The sequence below is a fragment of the Cricetulus griseus genome, chromosome X, assembly GCF_003668045.3.
Source record: "Cricetulus griseus strain 17A/GY chromosome X, alternate assembly CriGri-PICRH-1.0, whole genome shotgun sequence".
Taxonomy (NCBI): Eukaryota; Metazoa; Chordata; class Mammalia; order Rodentia; family Cricetidae; genus Cricetulus; species Cricetulus griseus.
Genome location: NC_048604.1, coordinates 91446073 through 91464803, shown reverse-complemented (window position 1 = coordinate 91464803; position 18731 = coordinate 91446073). Strand labels below are relative to the sequence as shown.

General features: G+C 35.5%; 1 long non-coding RNA gene across 1 annotated transcript; it reads right to left on the bottom strand.

Moving 5' to 3' along the window:
- Positions 1-13716: 13716 nt before the first annotated feature.
- LOC113837647 lies at positions 13717-18530 on the bottom strand. Its single transcript, XR_003488323.1, has 2 exons — positions 18407-18530; positions 13717-13797 (listed from the first exon to the last, which is right to left on the bottom strand). It is a non-coding gene; the product is annotated as an uncharacterized LOC113837647 (long non-coding RNA).
- Between the last annotated feature and the right edge of the window lie 201 nt (positions 18531-18731).

Here is an 18731-nt window from a genome sequence, read left to right as displayed (position 1 = left end):
GAAGCCATTCATAGGGTAACACGTCCCAGGCGGCTGCTTGCCAGCCTTTTTAAGGGATGGGTTTCTTAGTTCAGAGTCTCCGCTCTGGTAAGCTTATGCTCTCCCCAACTCTCAAGATGCATTAAAGCTTGTCTGCAGAAGGATCCGAGTGTCCTGCGTGTATTTCTTGCCGGCGAGAACATACAGCGCGCGGGACATATGGTGCTGAAACCCGGGAACATGTGAACATCACTGACACCGCGGAGACCCCTCTAACGGGGCGGATTCAGAACTGCAGGGTGGTAAATTCGGAGAGGTATGTTTTTTCTGGACTTTGGCTTGGGAATGTTGCTATTGTGGGAGGTTAATATAGAGGCTTCTATGCTTTTACTAGGAGCTATTTTGACTTTTCTCACTGTTGTAGCAATCGTAAAGAAGTCCAGAATTACATATCAGAAACCGAATGTAATGAGAGATGGGGTGCGCCCAACAATAAAATATAAGGAAAAAGGACCTCCCGGCATGTCTAGTGACAAGGGAGTGAATAATTTGTTAAGAGAAACAACAACAAATAAGAAAAAAGGACCTCCCGGGATGTCTAATGACAAGGGAGTGAATAATTTGTTAGATGATTCTATAAATAAGTTTAAAGCTTTAAATCTTGATAGCTCTGATGACTCTAAAAGCTCAAGAGATAAAGTTTTAAAGGAAACAGCTCAGCTAGATGAAAAAGAAAGAAAAAAGGAGGGAGAGAAAATAGGAGATAACCGGTCACACCCCGGTAAATTTAAGAGAAATAAAGACTCAAAACCTAGCCTCTGCCCTACAATGAAACTAGAGGCCTTGGAGCTGAGCAGCTCAGACTCTGAGATTTTAGACTCTAGCAAGGAAGCAGAGCTAGAGGAGGAGGCAGCACAATACCACCCCGATAGATATCGGCTGCCAAAAGTGAAAACAAATATGAGGCCATCGCCTGTTAATCCAGCGGGTGTACTTCCATCAGCACCCCCATTATATGAGTTACAACAAAAATTTGGTACCGACTCCTTTTTACCATCAGAGGAGCGGAAAAAATTACAGATGGCTTTCCCAGTCTTTGATAGGGGAAAAGGCCATGCATGTGATTCAACACTTCTTAAAGGCCTGAAATGCCTGGGGCTTTAAAGCCTCATAAACATTAAAGCTCAGGGCCATACTGAGGCCAAGCGCCAAACCTCAAAACCTAAAAGGCCAAAGAAAATGGTAAAATGGAAAGATATCTTAACTGATCTTTGGAGAGGCCCGGATCCTATTCTCATAAGATCCAGGGGAGCTATTGTGTTTTCCCACAGGATGAAGAAAATCCCCTGTGGATCCCAGAAAGACTCAACCCGAAGAGCCCCTTCGGACCTTCAAAAGTCGGAACTCCACCCTCTCCCCGGGAGTTGAGAGCCGCTATTGTTATCCAGATTAACTCCTGTCCTTGACGGAGAGAAAGGGGTGGGGGTGGGATTGTTTGATGCAGCCGTTTGCGGATTGGTGTTACTTCTGGCTGGTATGTAAGCTCGAGGGCTCAAACCAAGAGAGATCGCCCAAGCGCTTCCACTGATATTTGGCTAACAATGCTTAAGCAATAGGCCGCCGACCAGACAGCTCTTGCACACCCGGAGCCTAGGCTCATTGCACAGGGTAGAGTGTCTGGTTTGAGCAGCCCAATGAGGGTGTTGAGCAAAGGCATCGCACAGAGTTGCCTAGTATGCAGGCTTCTCTGAGAGGTACGTTGACCTGCATAAGGGTTGCCTGCCCGAGCCTCCCTTTCCCAGAAAAATGGCAGAGGACAGGTCGAGAGTGCTTCGGGTCAAGCTAACAGCCTGATGGCGACTCTCGTACACAGTCTTAATGTTTGATTTTGGGAAGGTACAACCTCTGCCTCTATCCCTCAACATATGGGTGACCTATTTGCTTGTAAAAATATAAAGCCTTATCATTAATTAATAAAAAAGGGGGATATGTAGGGAGCCGGTTCCTGCATTCTCCATTACAATAATGGTGCCTGAAGACACCAAGATGTAAATTACTTCACAGGCGCTGGGTAATCTCCATTCCTTTGATCTCTGCCTATCCCGTGGCTCATTTAGCCTGAGGAGCTGAAGCCATTCATAGGGTAACACGTCCCAGGCGGCTGCTTGCCAGCCTTTTTAAGGGATGGGTTTCTTAGTTCAGAGTCTCCGCTCTGGTAAGCTTATGCTCTCCCCAACTCTCAAGATGCATTAAAGCTTGTCTGCAGAAGGATCCGAGTGTCCTGCGTGTATTTCTTGCCAGCGAGAAAATACAGCGTGCGCGGGACAACACAGCTCTAGTGTGGAGGACTCTAAAATTAAAAAGGCCCATTATAGACTTAATCTCCTGAAATTTAGGTCTACTTCCTCCTCTCTCTTTTTCATGGGTGTCAGAGTCCGTGCTAAACTGAAGTCAGAAAGATTACCCCAACAAGCCTTGCTACTTTCCCTCATCTTTTTTTAAAATTTATTTATTAGTTCTAGTTAGGGAACAAGCTTGTTTCACATGTAAGTCCCTTCTCCCTCTCCCTCCTCTCACCCCCATCCCTCCTCCCCAACCCCCAACCTACCCCCAACCCCATCCACCCACTACTCCTTGGGCAGGGTAGGGCCCTCAACAGGGGCTCTGCAAAGCCCACCAAATCTTCCTGTGGTGGTTCTGGGCCAGAGTGCAACCCTTCACGTGGGATGGGCTCTCAAAGTCCCTTCTTGCACCAGGGTAAAATACTAATCTACCACCAGAGGATCCCTGGAGTGCAGAGGCCTCCTTATTGACATCCATCCCTTGTCTTTTTTATAGGTGCTTTCCACAGCAAACCCAACCAATACATGTAGGAATCTTCTGTATTTTGTATTATGTGGAATATTGAGCTGGGGCAAAGTAATGGCTGTTGTATTAGCAATAGCCTGAAGTATCTTAAGTGGAAAATCTGGAAATATATTCATAATATACCTTCTATTGAAGTAGCAAATTTTCTGTTACAGGGAAATTCCAATGAGGTCTACTTTGCTTAGTTGAAATTTGACTATAAGCAAATTAAACTCTTTCCCTGCATATTTGTTTATAGGGACACGGAAAATACAGGATCCTATAGGGAACTGCTGTAATTTTGTACAAATTGGAAGCATATCAAATAAGGCTAGTTTGTGTACAATCAACCTCAATTAGAGGAAAAAGTGAGCAACCAGCAGAGTAGAAAATTCAAGCCACAGTCGTAAGAAGACTCAGTATCAAGGTCATCTGAGCTGAAAGCTTTAAGAGAATTTATACTTGGGTGGAGCTAAGTACATCACTGGCTTTGACAGATGTGAAATGTAGCCAACCAAAGAATTTCTTGCAATCAACAACCTTGAGGGGTTCAGGCTTAACAATAGAACCTAACAAAGACACATAGCCTTAAGCGATGAGAATCTCCTGTGGAACACAAGGAAATAAGAAAAGACTTTTGACACTAGAGGAACTAAGGGGAGGAACACAGATGGGCTATCTCATTTTCCTACCTGAGCTTGAAAAATACCCCATTTAAAAAAGCAAGAACAAGTACTTTCACAAGAATATTGAGAAAGTCAGCAAAAAAACAGTCTCTTTCCCCTCCCTTCTTGTAACCCAAGTGTCCTTCCCTTTATAAAAAAAATGGTAATTCAGGATTCTTGGTGTATTGATTGGATAAGAATCTATAATTAAGTGGAAAGATGGAAGCAAGTCTGGTCTTCTCTTTATGCTGACTCTTCCATTTCATTTCCTAATTAATGCCAAAACTATTTGGTGCCATTCAAGTTCACAAAAGAAATGGAAACTTTGATGTATTCTCTCCATCTCTAGTCTAAAGGGTGTCATTATTTTCCCATCACATACAAATTTTACCTTGAAAGGTAACAACCCTCTCCTAGTGCAGACTAATGTTTTCATCTAGAACTCCCAACCTGGTAAAATGTCTGCAGTGATGTTTACTCAGTTTAAATAAAATCCATCCAATCTTCTAACATTTACAATGTGTGGTGAACTTTCAGTAAGTAATAAATATTCTTTTAGGTTTGTGGGTTCTATTTAAAAATTTAGTTGAAACTTATTTCTTATACATAGCAAAATCCTGTGAAGACTGAAACTATATGCTGTTTTATGTAAATGTGTGGCTTATATTGTCAATGGAATCAATAAATGAGGCAGTTGTTATCTTTCTTGTTTATAGGTCCTGATAACACTAACACACACACACACACACACACACACACACACACACACACACACACACACACACAATTTCATAGTGTTTTTCTATAAAGCATCATATGATATCCATTCAAACTTTTTAAATGAATTATCATGAGATATCCATTAAGGCTCTTTTAAGAAGCATCATATAATACATATTCAAACTCTGCCCTGCCATCGATAAATGTACAATGATGTTAGTACATTTTGGGCACAAAGCAATTTAGCAATTTGTAACTAGTTATATATATGAACATAGGCAAGTTATACAAAAGCCTTAACATTGATTTAATTAGCTAAAAATTATGGATGGTTATTTTATTTGTACTCCATGAGTATCAATGCCAATTCCACTCAATTATTACTACTATAAATTACAAATTTAAGAGCTCAATATTTTTGTTTGAGGATTTATCACTATAGGGAGGATAGTATTTCAGTCTTTGTCAGTATGATACATGTTTTTAGCCAGTATTTTTCTCAGCATATCTATTTCATTCTTTTAGTAAACACTACCTTTTTATGTTAGTTACTTTTCTCATTATTGTTATCAAATATCTAACAGAAGTTACTTAAGAGAAGAAGGGCTTATTTTGGTTCCTGGTTTCCCTGAATGTAGACCACAGTTTCTTGGCCCCCTTCATTTGGAATTAACTTCATGGAAACAGGATCAGATGACAAGATTATTTTTTACTTCTTCACAAGCAAGAAGCAAGGAACAAGACAAGAAGTCAGAGATAACACACTCCAAGTAACCACTCCTGGTGATATACTTCCTACAACTAGGCCACACCTATAGTTAAGAGAACCTTCTAAAGTAGTACCACCATCTGGAAACTAGGTATTCAAAAAATGAGCCTATGGGAAGAGAGTTCATATTCAAGTAATAACATTGCCTTATGTCATTTCTCTATGTGTGTGATAGAAATCATCTAGAATCTTTCAACTTCAACTTCATATTCTTGTAAGGCAGGTCTAATTTAAATACTGTAGTGTTCATTCATGATCCAATCAAATGTTATGGGCAACAGCACAGTGGTCCAGGTACTCTTATATGAGCATAACACAGAAATAATCCATTTGTGGTGGTTTGAAAGAAAATGCCCCCCAAAGAAAGTCTATTAGCACTATTAGGAAGTGTGACCTTGATGGAGTAGGTGTTGTCTTATTGAAGGACTGTATCACTGTGGAGGCAAGCTTTGATGTCTCATATATGGTCAAGCTATGCCCAGTGAGACACACCGCTTTCTGGTACCTGCAGGTCAGGACATAACACTCTCAGCTACTTCTGTAGCACCATGTCTGCCTGTACACCACCATCTCACACTATGATGATAACAGACTAAACCTCTGAAGCTGTAAGCTACACTAATTAAATGTTTATCCATTATAAGAGTTGTCTTGGTCATGGTGTCTCTTCACAGCAATAGAAACCCTAACTAATATATCATTCCTATCTATAATGGAAGGTAAAGCTACAGATAAATACCTTAAAATTTATAGTATTGAATGAATGGGTTTACTTGTAAAGAAAGATCATATATATTATTAGATTATGGAGACAGTTATCAATTTAGTTTTCATATAGATACTATTAAAGTTTTATTTTAGCATTTCTTTGAAATGTGAGCATTTTCCTACTTGCTTTGTCACATATGAAACCAATCTCATTCTTTTTGAAAACTTCCATAAGATCATCTGATGAGATCTACCTCTAATGAATTTTGATCATCATTTTCCAGAAAGACAATACTTACAATCTATCAGTAAACCATTTACCAAGTCTATACTATATAAAATATAAAGCCATTTAATTAATTTACTATGCCACTTCAATTTATCTATCTCCAAAACCCTTTTAGATTAAAACTAGTTTCATTACTATTCTTATCATATTTAAATATCTACATTTTAGTGCTTGACAGAACACAGTCCAAGAATGAAGTCAAATGATGTGACAGATTTGATGATTCCTCCATGGGAAGCCTACCCTCTCTGAGAAGTGACGGGGGTGGGATGGGGAGATAATCGGGGGAGTGGAAGGATGGGAGGGAAAGGGAAAGGGGATTGGTATGTAAAATGGTTGTTTTTAATTTAAACAAAATATTAATAAGAAAAAAAGAATGGAGTCATGTGAAGGGAATTCTGAGTGTTTGTGAGAAAACAAGATGAGAATCTTGTGACCTTAATTTCTTTAAAAGCACAAAATTGTTCTTGCAACGTGCTTTTCTGCTCTACCCATGTGTAACAGAGAGGAGTGAGTTTACTTCAGATTACTTACTACAATTGGCTATTATTATTTGTTTATGTGCCTCTATTAAAAATAAAACAATTCTGCCTCATTTAGCTTGTCCTTTATGATTGAACATCTTAACTTGTATGATTCTTTTAGCCCTCAGAGTATAAATCATCTGATGAGCTGAATAAAGTTGGCTATTCAACGAGACTTTAGCCCACCTCATTATAAGGCCCTCTCTTCCAGGTTCATTCACACTGCCAACTAGAGAGACAACAACTGTTCAAAATATATTATGAGTTTTATGTCTATGATATAGGTAAGATAACTGGGAAACCAGCATAGGACTATTCCAGATCCCCTGAGAGAGGATTCAGTGAGCAGGCCTCAGAAATTTATGGAGCCTCTGGTAGTGGATCAGTACTTATCCCTAGCATACAAATGGTCTTTGGGAGCCCACTCTACATAGAGGGATACTCTCTCAGCCTAGACACATGGGGGAGGGCCTAGGCCATGCTCCAAATGATGTGACATCCTAAAAACACAAAAAAATGATCTATGATAAATCAAAATAAACATAGATTTTTTCTTATTTACAAGTTATCTAATTAATTACAATATCTCATTCATTTGTCATTGAAATGTCATGTCAATATGTCATTTTTATATGCTAAGATATAAGTAGTCCATGTAGAAAATTGAGTAATTATTAATCACATTAACTTGGTCAAAAAGATCTTTGACTATATAGTATAGTACATGCTACAACAAGTAAATCTAAAGAACATATAAATAATTTGAGGATCAAAAAACTCTGAAAAGAAGAAATAAACTGTGTGGTTAAACATATATCAAACCTCTTTAGAATGCTTCAAAGATAAAACTACCTGGTCCAGAAGAAACATTTAGTGGAATTTTGTCAAACATGACTTTTATTATCATATGCCAAGTTCATATTCTGCATTTGACATATTGAATCATGCCAGATGCCATGATAGGATTAGAAATTTGAGATTTTCTAAACAGATATTAACCCTAACTCTGAACTTTACAGGATCATAAGACAGACATAATTTTGTAATTAAAAAATGTCCCAGATGGTTGGTTTTCATGCTTACATACTACAAATGACCTGTATTACTAGAGTCAAGGCCCATTTGTTTACTCAGAAATATATTTCTGTGCATATTTATTAAAAAACATAGTACTTCTTGAGCCTCTAAACACACCTAATTTACAAAGTTTCACTGTTGTGCAAACTCTAGAATAAGAACACACCAAACAGCTATACTTTATATTGTCTAGATATCATCTAGTGCTTTACATATTAGTAGCAAAATGTGGAAATGTACATGCACAGAACTCTATGTTCAGAGTAATGATAATATTTCTGAAGTATAGAGTTTTTTGGTAAATTATGCACATATCAGTCCAATACCTGTACACTGATTCATCTGATTTAGGAGTGTGAGACGAAGGTCTTTATAAAGTTATCCAACAATCTCACCATTTGACCAACTTACACTCAAGATTATATAGCCTGTTAAGTATTTGATCATCTGAGACATGACCATTAAATAACCAATCATTTGACACTGATTTTAATCATGGTCCTGATTCAATGGTAAGTAAAAAATATTATGAGGTAGAGCTAGGGTCTTGCCTTTATGCATATATACAGATATTTTGAGATAATAAAGAACTTACATTCAAGTGAAATAAACCAGTTTGAACGGGGCAGTCATTGCAGCTTGTATTTCTCTTGGTTAATTCCTACTAACAACAATAGCTGTTAAATATTTTGAATAGTTATCCCAGAAAAATGTTATGTAGAACTGAAGTTGCTGATTCCTAAAATGAATGTTTTCATCTTTAGCAGATACTGCCCTATCTACACTTCAAATAGTAGTTTAACTTGTGCACTACAATTTCTTAACAAGCCAAATTGTTAGGCACTCTAACTTGTTCTGGTCTACTATCATATGATATTGTATTTAATTTACAGTTTTTCATTGTTAAATAGAACATTATACATTCATCAGTCATTCAGAACTCCTTGTAAGTTCTCTAAGCATAGCCTTTATTCAATTCTCTGTAGTCCATCTATCCTTTTCTAATTGATTAGTAAACAGTATATATTTCTTCTGATTATTAATTCCATTGTACATTAAACAGTTTGCTAACATCTTTAGATCTATGGATTTTTGTTTTATTTATCACACCACCTATTCTACAGAATGTCTTTGTTAGCTCTGTGTTTGGATAAATCATATAAGCTCTCAACATCCCCATTTAGCTGTCCATAAAACAAGTATGATGATGTCTCATCTATATGATTTATGTAAATAAAAATAATAAGACAGAAAAGTATGGGATAAATAAATTCAATAAATAAATAGCTTTTTTAATGTGGCCATGCTCTCATATACAAGGAGAAATAAGGAACTAACACATATGCAAATATCTCCATTGATTTATGGTGAGTCAAAAAATAAGCCATTTGGATGCTTGAACTGAAGGACAATTTGGCTGGATTATATAGTTCACTCAATAAATATTTAATTAAGCTTTAATGTGTGGCATACATAAAAATAAAGAAGAAAAATAACCCAAAACTCATGTAGTATAGGAAAGAAAAAGAAAACAATGTGTAATTTACTATACTGTAAGTATGAAGAAACCTAACAATGTGTATGAGGATTATAAATGATAAAATACAACTAAAGAGTGGATGAACAGAGAAATCACATCACTGACATAAACATAATTGGAACAGTAACCCACAAGAAAATGAAGAAATGGATTGTATAAAGCAGTAGGTACAAATGCCCTGAGACTGAAGTTTATTTGTCAATCAAAGGGAATAAGTATGTGTAAGGGGAGGAATTAATGAGAAAAAGAGACTTAGAGGGCAAAGAACTTGGGGGAGAATGTAGGATAGGAATAAGGCTAGCTGGAAGAAACTGTTTTTGTTGCACTGAAGCTTTATAGAAAGTAATATTCCCCAAAATCTTAAAAATAAATTACAGGGAACTGAAATCTCAAATGCAGCAAGTTATGTTGCTTTTATTTTCCCTCATCAGAAAATCTATGTTTAATACAAGCACAGGAAAACATAGGTTGTGGCAAAAATAAGTGGCAAAACAATGGTTCTAAACTTATTTACCTTGAATTTGTGTTAACCACTTTATGCATTTTCCTCTCATTAAAAAATAAGGCTTATTTAGGATATTCACTGCCTGTAGTTTTGTTGTTTTATCCATCAAGTGGCTTGAGTTTAAAACATTTGTCTCCCTATGATTATCTGGAAGACATCATTACTTGGTGACAGGGAGAGGTCATACTTTACTTCCCTTCTCCAGAAATGCTGGGTGTCTGATAATGAATTTTCCTCAATTCCCTCTCACTCTCCAAGGTGTTCTAATTGATTTTTCTCCCTGTTGTTTAGAAACTAAGGTTATTTAATTAATGGGTTTCTTTTACACAAATAGAAAATCTCAGCAGGACCAAAGTCAGACTGGTCAACAGCTCAGCTCTTCCCTGCTTTTCAGTTGTAATGACTTATTAAGGCTGATTCCCTGAGCTTGCCTCACAGTCTATGAGCCATTTGCATTATATCCAGAAATTTTCTCCTTGCATTTCAAAGTTACTTGTCTTCTTTTCCAAAATATATTATTCACTTGAAGAACATTATGCATGTGTACAATGCATTTGATAACCCCCAACCCTTGCCCAACTCCTCTTTGAAACCCCTCCAACATGTCCTCTTCTAACTTCAGGTGCTCTTTTCACAGCCTACTGAGTTCAACCAGAGTTGTCCATATGTGTACCAGAGCATGGACAACCTGGGGGGGGGTCCTGAAGAAAACTGATTTTCCCCCAGCCAGTAGCCTCCAATTGACCAAGCTCCTTAGCTAGGACTGGGACTTTTCAAGCTCCTTCCCTTTATATGCTGGGATTCTGACTTTCTTGATTTGGTGTAGGTAACTACAGCTGTTGTGAGCTTATCATGTAATGGCCCTGTTCAGTCCAGAAGACACTCTTGCAGCTGTCATCCACAACCTCTTAAAATATCCTGCCCCTTATTCTATTATGTTTCCTGAGCTATGTGGGGAGCGGAGTGATATATATGTTCTATTTAGGGATAAAGCCTCTATAGCTACTTATTCTAATTTAGAAATCATTAAATACAGAAAACTTACACTGAAAGTGTCAGTCCCTTTAATTTTCATTACGGCTGAGTTTTGCAAACTGGCTCTTGCTAAATAAACTGCAAAGCCTGTGAGAATGGGCTCACGAGTGGAAAAGGTATGGGAAGCACAATGCTTCTTAGAATAGGAAAAGATCTGTGGCACCATATGTTATTTAAAACTTGAAGATATCATTTCTCAAGCCTTTGTCTTGTGTTTTATTATTTGTCTTAATTTCATATGTTGGCTTTATTTCTGATAAATACCTCATGAAACAGATTTTCTCAAAATGCCAGGTTTTTGTCTTTCACAGATTTTTCTCCAGGCCAAAAGCACACAATGATAAATTCGTTCCATCTTGAGATATGTTTTTTTTTTTGATAAAGTCTCAGAACCTTCAGCATGAGAACATCTAGATTCTTGCTACAATTCCTGTTTTTAGGGCTTACCCAGATATAGTGAATAGGGAATCCCATTCATACAGCCTATTCATCCATATTTGAGCAAATCCTCCAAGTAATTCAGAAATTTGAGAAATAGTTTTAGGGTAACAGTTGGTTTTCTGCCAAACACATTCATATGATGATGTTTTAGCTTCATTGCATGAGACTAGGTTTTAAAAGGTCCTGCAACCACCACAAACCCTATTTGCATATTTCTATGCACATATTAATGAATTAATAACACAAACCTGGCATAAGAGGGAAGATTAACAATAGAGCTTCCTTCTTTGCAAATTCAGATATTAGTTATTCACTGCATGTAGAAGGGATCCCAAAATGTGACACAAACATTAACATTTAAAAATTTCAGCATTTCAGAGCAAACTGTAAAATCTCAGGAGGCAAGCTTGATATTGCTTTGAGGGCCACTTCTCAATTTCTTATACAAAGAATATCTAGGCATTGTTCTTTTCTCATCTCTAAGTTTATTCCTCCTGGGAAGAATCTATTTGAACTATCTCATCTATATAATTGACTATTTATATGCAGCTATTAATGGAAAAGTTGACCCTCTTGAGGTCTACTAACCAGGCTCAAGTCCAAATTGAGTCTGCTTTCATGATGAATATTATCAAATGAGAATCTAATGATAGAGCAACCCCAGGTTGGTTTTCTTAAGCCTTCTATGGAAAACTGTCAGTGTATTTGTATTTAATCCTGAGCCCCACCAAAGTAGAGGGTAGAAAATATACAACTAAATTAGTCATAAGAAATTAGTCAATTCTAATAAATTGGAAACTATCTGTATAAACATTTAAACTATTATATGCATGTATACAAATACTTTCCAAAGGGAATAATGTCCTCTTCATAGAATTGTTGTGATAATTATGTACTTAAATGAAATAATGTTTTTAATAAATATGTATAAATGTAATCAGTTCCTTTCAAGTAGTGTTTATTAACCTGTGGATTGCAATCTCTTTGCTGGTCGAATGACACTTTCACAGGGTAGCCTAAGACCATCTGAAAACAGATATTTACATTACAATTCATAAAGTGGCAAAATTGCAGTTATGAACTAGCAATTAAAATAATTTATGGTTGGGGGCAACCACAACATGTGGAACTGTATTAAAGAATCACAGCATTAGAAATTTGAGAACCACTAGAGACAGGTGATATTAGTGTACAATCTCCCATTTTGAAAAATTGTGAATCTGTGTTTGACACTTCCTAACCCTTTCACCATTTTCCTTATCAAAACCTGTTCTCAGTCAGACATGATTGTTTTCAGATACTTTTAGTCCCAGCACCTGAAGCACCAAGGCAGGATTGTTCCATGCATAAAGCTAGTATAGGATATACAGTGATATACTTCTCTAAAAACAAAACTATGGCCAGTAATAATATGAAATAATTTCATGATTAGGTTAAAATGTAGCTAAGTTTTCAGTGACAGTAAGAAATAGCATCCAAATTTAGAAAAATATCTTTATTTTAAAGAAATAAAATTCTAAATATGGAATTTTAAATGAGGATTCTGGAGTGAATGCAATTGCTATTCTAGTTCAAAATGTCCACCGTGAAATCCTAAAATAATATATCAGGGTAACAAGTCATACTGCTTCTAATTAAAGGCCAGACCTATGGATATTACATACCACTTATTCACACAACACATGTATTTCCACACATATTTAGGCATCTTGTATTAACAAGAAATTAAATATACACAAACATATAATATTAAGAAAAAACTAGATATATGCAAACTTATCTGTTTGGGGACTTAAAAGGCAATCTTCCAAATTCAACCCATGGTATCACTAAAGAGAAAACATGTCCTCCAAAGTGACCATATGGCTCAAATATACACCAGTCTTGAAGATATACCTAAAGGACTCTAAGAAGGAATACCATAGAAATAACTTTTTGTCCATATTTATTGCTACAGTAGTCATAATGGCCAATATATGGACAAAGCTGTTATGTCCAGTAACAGATGAAAGGATGAAGAAAATGTGGTTCATATACTTAATGGAGTTTATCCTGTTATAAATAATGGAATTATGTCATATGCAGAAAATGGATGTCACTGAAGATCATATAGAATAAAATTAGCCAGACTCAGAAAGTTAAACAGTACATATTTTCTCATTTTTGAATACTACATTTGTAAAAACATGTGACATCTATCTATTCTATATCTAGTCTATTTATCTATCTATCTTATATCAAGCAAAGAGGGAAAATAAAGTGTGAGGAGATGGATGAATTTCATCAAATTATATGACATACATGAAATTATTTTTGTGAAACCCATTAGTATATACAACAAATAAATAAATATCAATAACACATAATTATGCCAACAACAATGACAAAAAAACAAATGAACAAAAAACCAACTACTTTGCTGTACTTAGATACTGAACCAGAGGCAACATCCCTCTCATGAGAATTTATTCCTGTAAAAAGAAAGCAGTTCATCTGTCTGGCACATAGGCAGAATTGTCCAGTCTGAAGAGACAGAGATAAATTCACTAAGTGGATTTATAAGGACTCCCCTTCTCCTTTAGTGAGGTTATACTTCATTTTCTTCGTTTTTTTTTCCTGTTGCTGCCAAGAAAAAGTTCTGCCTTCTTCCTTTGGCACTGGAAGTGGCTGTCAGTTCATTCAGTGCTTTGCTCCTGCTCTAGAAGTTGACAAAATGGAATTTTATCTTCCTGACACATGTTGTTTTAGCTCTTAGTGAAATAAATGGTGTCTATATTGCACATCATTATTCATATGCTGAAACTTTTTTATGAAAAAGGATTTGCCATGTGAATCATCCCTTATCATCCTCATTTTTCTTTTGCTAAGGCTAGGGAGTTCTCATGAATTTCACCAATATTCAGCACTGAGTCTTGCAGGAGAGAAAGGGAAATAGCTTTAAGTTTAGGCCCTCAGAAATTTAAATTAAGAAACAGCTCATGGTTTTACCATCAAGTAGCAGTTTCAACAGTTGAGTATCAATTAAAAAGTATTCCTAAAACTGAAAAGTCTGACCTTTTAAAGAAAACTGTGGGCTTTTGTTTCTAAATGAAAATTCGTGACCTTTAATATTTTGTTCTTCAAATGAAGTAGAATATGTGTTCCTCATTACGTACAACCCATGGCATATTCCTAATAAAATCAAACATCCCACCTGGCAGTGGTACACCAGAACACTGAAGACTCATCAAAATGACAAGAACAAAGTAGAAAGCAGCTCATGAAGTAAGATCTTCACAGAAAAAAACAGAATTTAAAAATAGGAATAATTTAATAACCAATTGCAATTGCAAAAAATGACAATGAATAACCAAGGAATAGTCATCCAATCTAAGCCATAGAACAACCTAAAATAACTGCAGAGCAGTGGATCAAGTAAGACAGAAATGGTACTTTTTCTCCAGAAAGGAGGTACAGCCTTCACATTTATTGTAGAAAAAATGGTAACTTTTGTAGAGATTCAAAAACACATTTATTCTGCAAAACTGCTCCAATATCCTCGTTCCATTCTTCATTATTTTTTACTTTGTTCTAAACATATCAGTTTATTTCTACTTTAGACCTAAACACTTGCTTTTCCTTCTGACTGCAGTCTCTTCCTGTGGGCAGGTGCTTAGTGGTTACTACCTACTCTCTCTTGGTCTTTCTCTGAAACACTTCCATGTCATTTGATCTGACTTTCTTACCTTGTGACAACATCTATTACCTATCTTTGATGGTTTTATCCCCCTCAGCACAAAAATCCCAGCATACTATACAAAATATGAAAGTATTAGTTTTATTTGTAACTTCTTATATAGTAAATAAATTGGCATTGATTTGATAGTTTTAGCTATTAAAAAGCCTTTATTCAGGAACTGCTTTTACTGTGAGCAAAAATCTTCTCTTACCTAAAGGAAATAGCTAGAATCAGGGTTGCAAGGCCACATGCATATAAGAAACTGCTAAATATTTCTCTGAGTGACAGTGCCTTCATTATTTTAAAATTCTTCCAAAATATGAGAAGGAATTACAACCTGCATTCTCACAATTTTATAGAGTAATTGCGTAACAGGTGTGTGTGTGTGGGGACTTTCACCATGGATTCTGTTTGTATTTCTCAACTGAGTATTGATGTTTTCTTTCTACATGTTTTGCTTATAATTTAGAGACATGATTTCTCTGTGTAACAGCCATGGCTATCCTAGAACTCACCCTGTAGACCAGGAAGGCCTTGAACTCAAAGAGATCCACCTGCCTCTGCATCCCGAGTTCTGGGTTTAAAGGCATGCATCACCACCGCCTGGCTTCTACATGTTTTCTATCACCTAGTTCTCACTGATGAAGTATCCAAGATTGTCTATTTTTGTTCAGTGATTTTCAATCTTATTTTGAAATATTAGACTCAAAAAAATTTGCAAAGAATCAGGTACACAGCTCCATTAAGCCTTCTGCTAGTTTCTCCTACCTATAGCATCCTATATATATATAACTATAGTACATATCAAAACCAGTAAAATGGCTTTGGTATAATGTGTTCAATTAAACCAGAGAATCTTAAGAAAGTTCTCATTTGCATTCATGAGTAATTTTTGCATGGTCCTAGGTATATAGGCATATAAAATAGCTATACAAATCAAACATTTGGTACTAATATATTCTAACGAAATTTAATTTTAAATTAGTTGATATATATGTATTTTATCATTAAAGACAAAAGCAAATCTGCATTCCAATGATATGGATATGCATTTTAATTTTTAAATAAATAATAAAATTATAGATGAATATTTGATATGACGGGTTGTAGAGCATCTACAATGTTTTCCAAAGGTAATGGATACATTTATTTTATAATTATCAACACATATAAATAAGTAGTAAAATGTTAGAAGTACATTAGGGTCATTTCAGAAATAGTTTGAAATTCATTCGTAATTCCCAGCCAAAATTAATGAAATAACTTTTTATGAAACTCAAGTCAGCAACTCAAACAGCTGCTTTAAAATCAAGCACTGTAACACTACACAGTTCAAAGAAAGAGTCATGTGATCTGCAAGATGGAAGAGTATATTAACTTTTTTCTATAAATAAGTCATTATACATCTATAAGAAACAAAAATTTGTGTGTGGAATAAAACCATTGCAATGATCTTGAATCTTAGCTGAGGCATTTCAGGTAACAATATTTGGCATCATGTGGCTTGACAGTATATACAGTGAAAGGCATACATGTTATGTGTTCAAAAACAAGTTTATAGTGAAGTCACAAGATACAAGTGAGTGATGTCAGCAACCCCTAGAATTCCTTACACATTTAGTTTTGAATGAATGTTTTCCCTTGTGTATTCACAAAGTGATTATTACTGACCAATTTTTCATGACCTCCACATTCAGTCAGTAATTTGTTCAGATTTCACTAGTTTTTTCATGCATTTGTATATGTATATATAGTTTTATGAAACTTGATCCCTTGTACAGCTTCCTGCAAGTAAATTTTAAAAGATGATATCATGGTGTTTTACAAAGAAACTCTTTAATGCAACTGCTTTCAGTTTTCATCATCCACTCCCCACTCCTTAACATTTCTATAATAACTAATCTGTCCTCAACTATATAGGTTTATTCTTTGTAGAATATAACAAGTACTTCCATGTATCAAGATTTTGTCTCTTTTTATTGCTGATCAGTGTTACATTACACTCTATCAATTTTTTTTAACCATCGACACCCTGAAAGACATTTGGCCAGTATCTATTGGTTATTCACAAATAAAGCTTATATTAGTATTTGTGAATAGGTTCTGGTGTGAATAGAAGCCTTAATCTCTATGGGCAGAAATCCAAGAGGAAATCAATTGTTAGTTTGTGTGGTAAGTGCATGTTTAGTTTTATAAAAACACCTGCCAAGTATTGTTTAGGGTATCTACACTATTTTATGTCCATAAGCATATGCATGAAAGCCCCAATTTCCCTGTATTTTCAGAATCACCTGGTTTTAATTATTATTTTTCATTGCAGTCATTCTAATAAGTAGAACTTTAACCCACACTTATTAATCATATGAAATACGGTCCTATGTGTACTTTTGCCTATATTTCTGAAATGTATTCTTAAAATGTCCTAGAAATCATTCCTGTGTTGTAATTTTGACCTTTAAATCTTAGGCCACACGGTCAAGAATACTTGTCCAATACAAAATTATATTCTTTGGTTTTGTTTCATTGGTGATTTTTGTTGTAGTTTTCTGATTTTTTTTATAAGAGAGAAAGAATATGAAGTTACCTGGATAAGGTAGTGAACATCTGGGAGAAGTTTAGAGAGGGGAAAGAATAAGACCAAAACATACTGTATAAAAAAACCCTTAAATATAAAAATGTGCCTTCCAGTAGATGGCTTGACTTTTCCTGTGCATTACAACACTACAAAAAACATTTTTTTTGACACTGTTTGTTGTTTTATCTAAGATTTCCTTATACAACTTTAGCTCCTGAATATTATCTTACTCTAGGAGTTGTATAGTTATATAATGAAGTCCCAGATACATCCAAATTTGTTTTTATATGAGGTATAAAGTTTCTTTTAAAAGAACCTATGAATGTACAATTATTCTATTATGATTGGTTGAAAACATTATTTATTGTTATTCTATTTGAATTATCATTTCCTATTTGTCAAAAGTCAGTAGGCCATTCAACTCACTTGATAATTGTCTTTCCTCACAGCACTAAAACAATTTTGAACCTTGTAGGCACAAACTTTAATATTTTTTTTCAAAATTGTTTTATAGTGTTATTTCTCTCACTGAATTTTTGATATTTCTTATGTATGTGTATATCAGATTTTTGGCATACTTACTTTTTTCTCCTGCTTTAAAAATATTTTATTAACTTTTTATTGAAATATTTTTTCAAACAGTATATTCGGATCACAATTACTCCTTCGTTTTCTCCTGACAGATCCTCTCTATCTCCTCAGCCATCCAACTACATGGTTTCTTTGTTTCTTAAAAAAATAAACAGGCCAATAAAACAAATGAAAAAATCAGACTAAAACAAAGCATACAGACAAACAGAAAATTTAAAAGTACAAAGAAAAACATGAAAAATGCATACATATTCACGTGTGTGCAGACACACACATACACACACACACACACACACACACACCATAAAACCATGAAGAGAAGTCTAAAACCACCATAATAGATAAACAAAAACCATATAAGGCAAAGAACATGCCCAAACAAAGCATCATGAGACAAAACATCTCCAAAAAACCATTGAATACCTTTTGTTTTGGCCATGAGGAGTTGTTATGATAAATCTTTCCGCCAAAAGCCGCCGAGCCCCAACACCACGTGTGTGCTTTACACCAGCCGCCCACCAGAGTTAGGGCCTAAATTAATGCACAGAGAGACTTATATTAGGTTCAAAGCTGCTTGGTCAATGACTAGGATTATCATCTGTCAGCTCAGTCTTTATTATCATAAATCTATATATTTTATAAGACTTATCTTATCAGATGCCTTATTGGCGTCCCTCCTTGCCAGTGGCTCACATCCTGCACCTGGTGGATGCGAAGGGGAAAGGGGGACATTTCCTGTTTCTCCTTG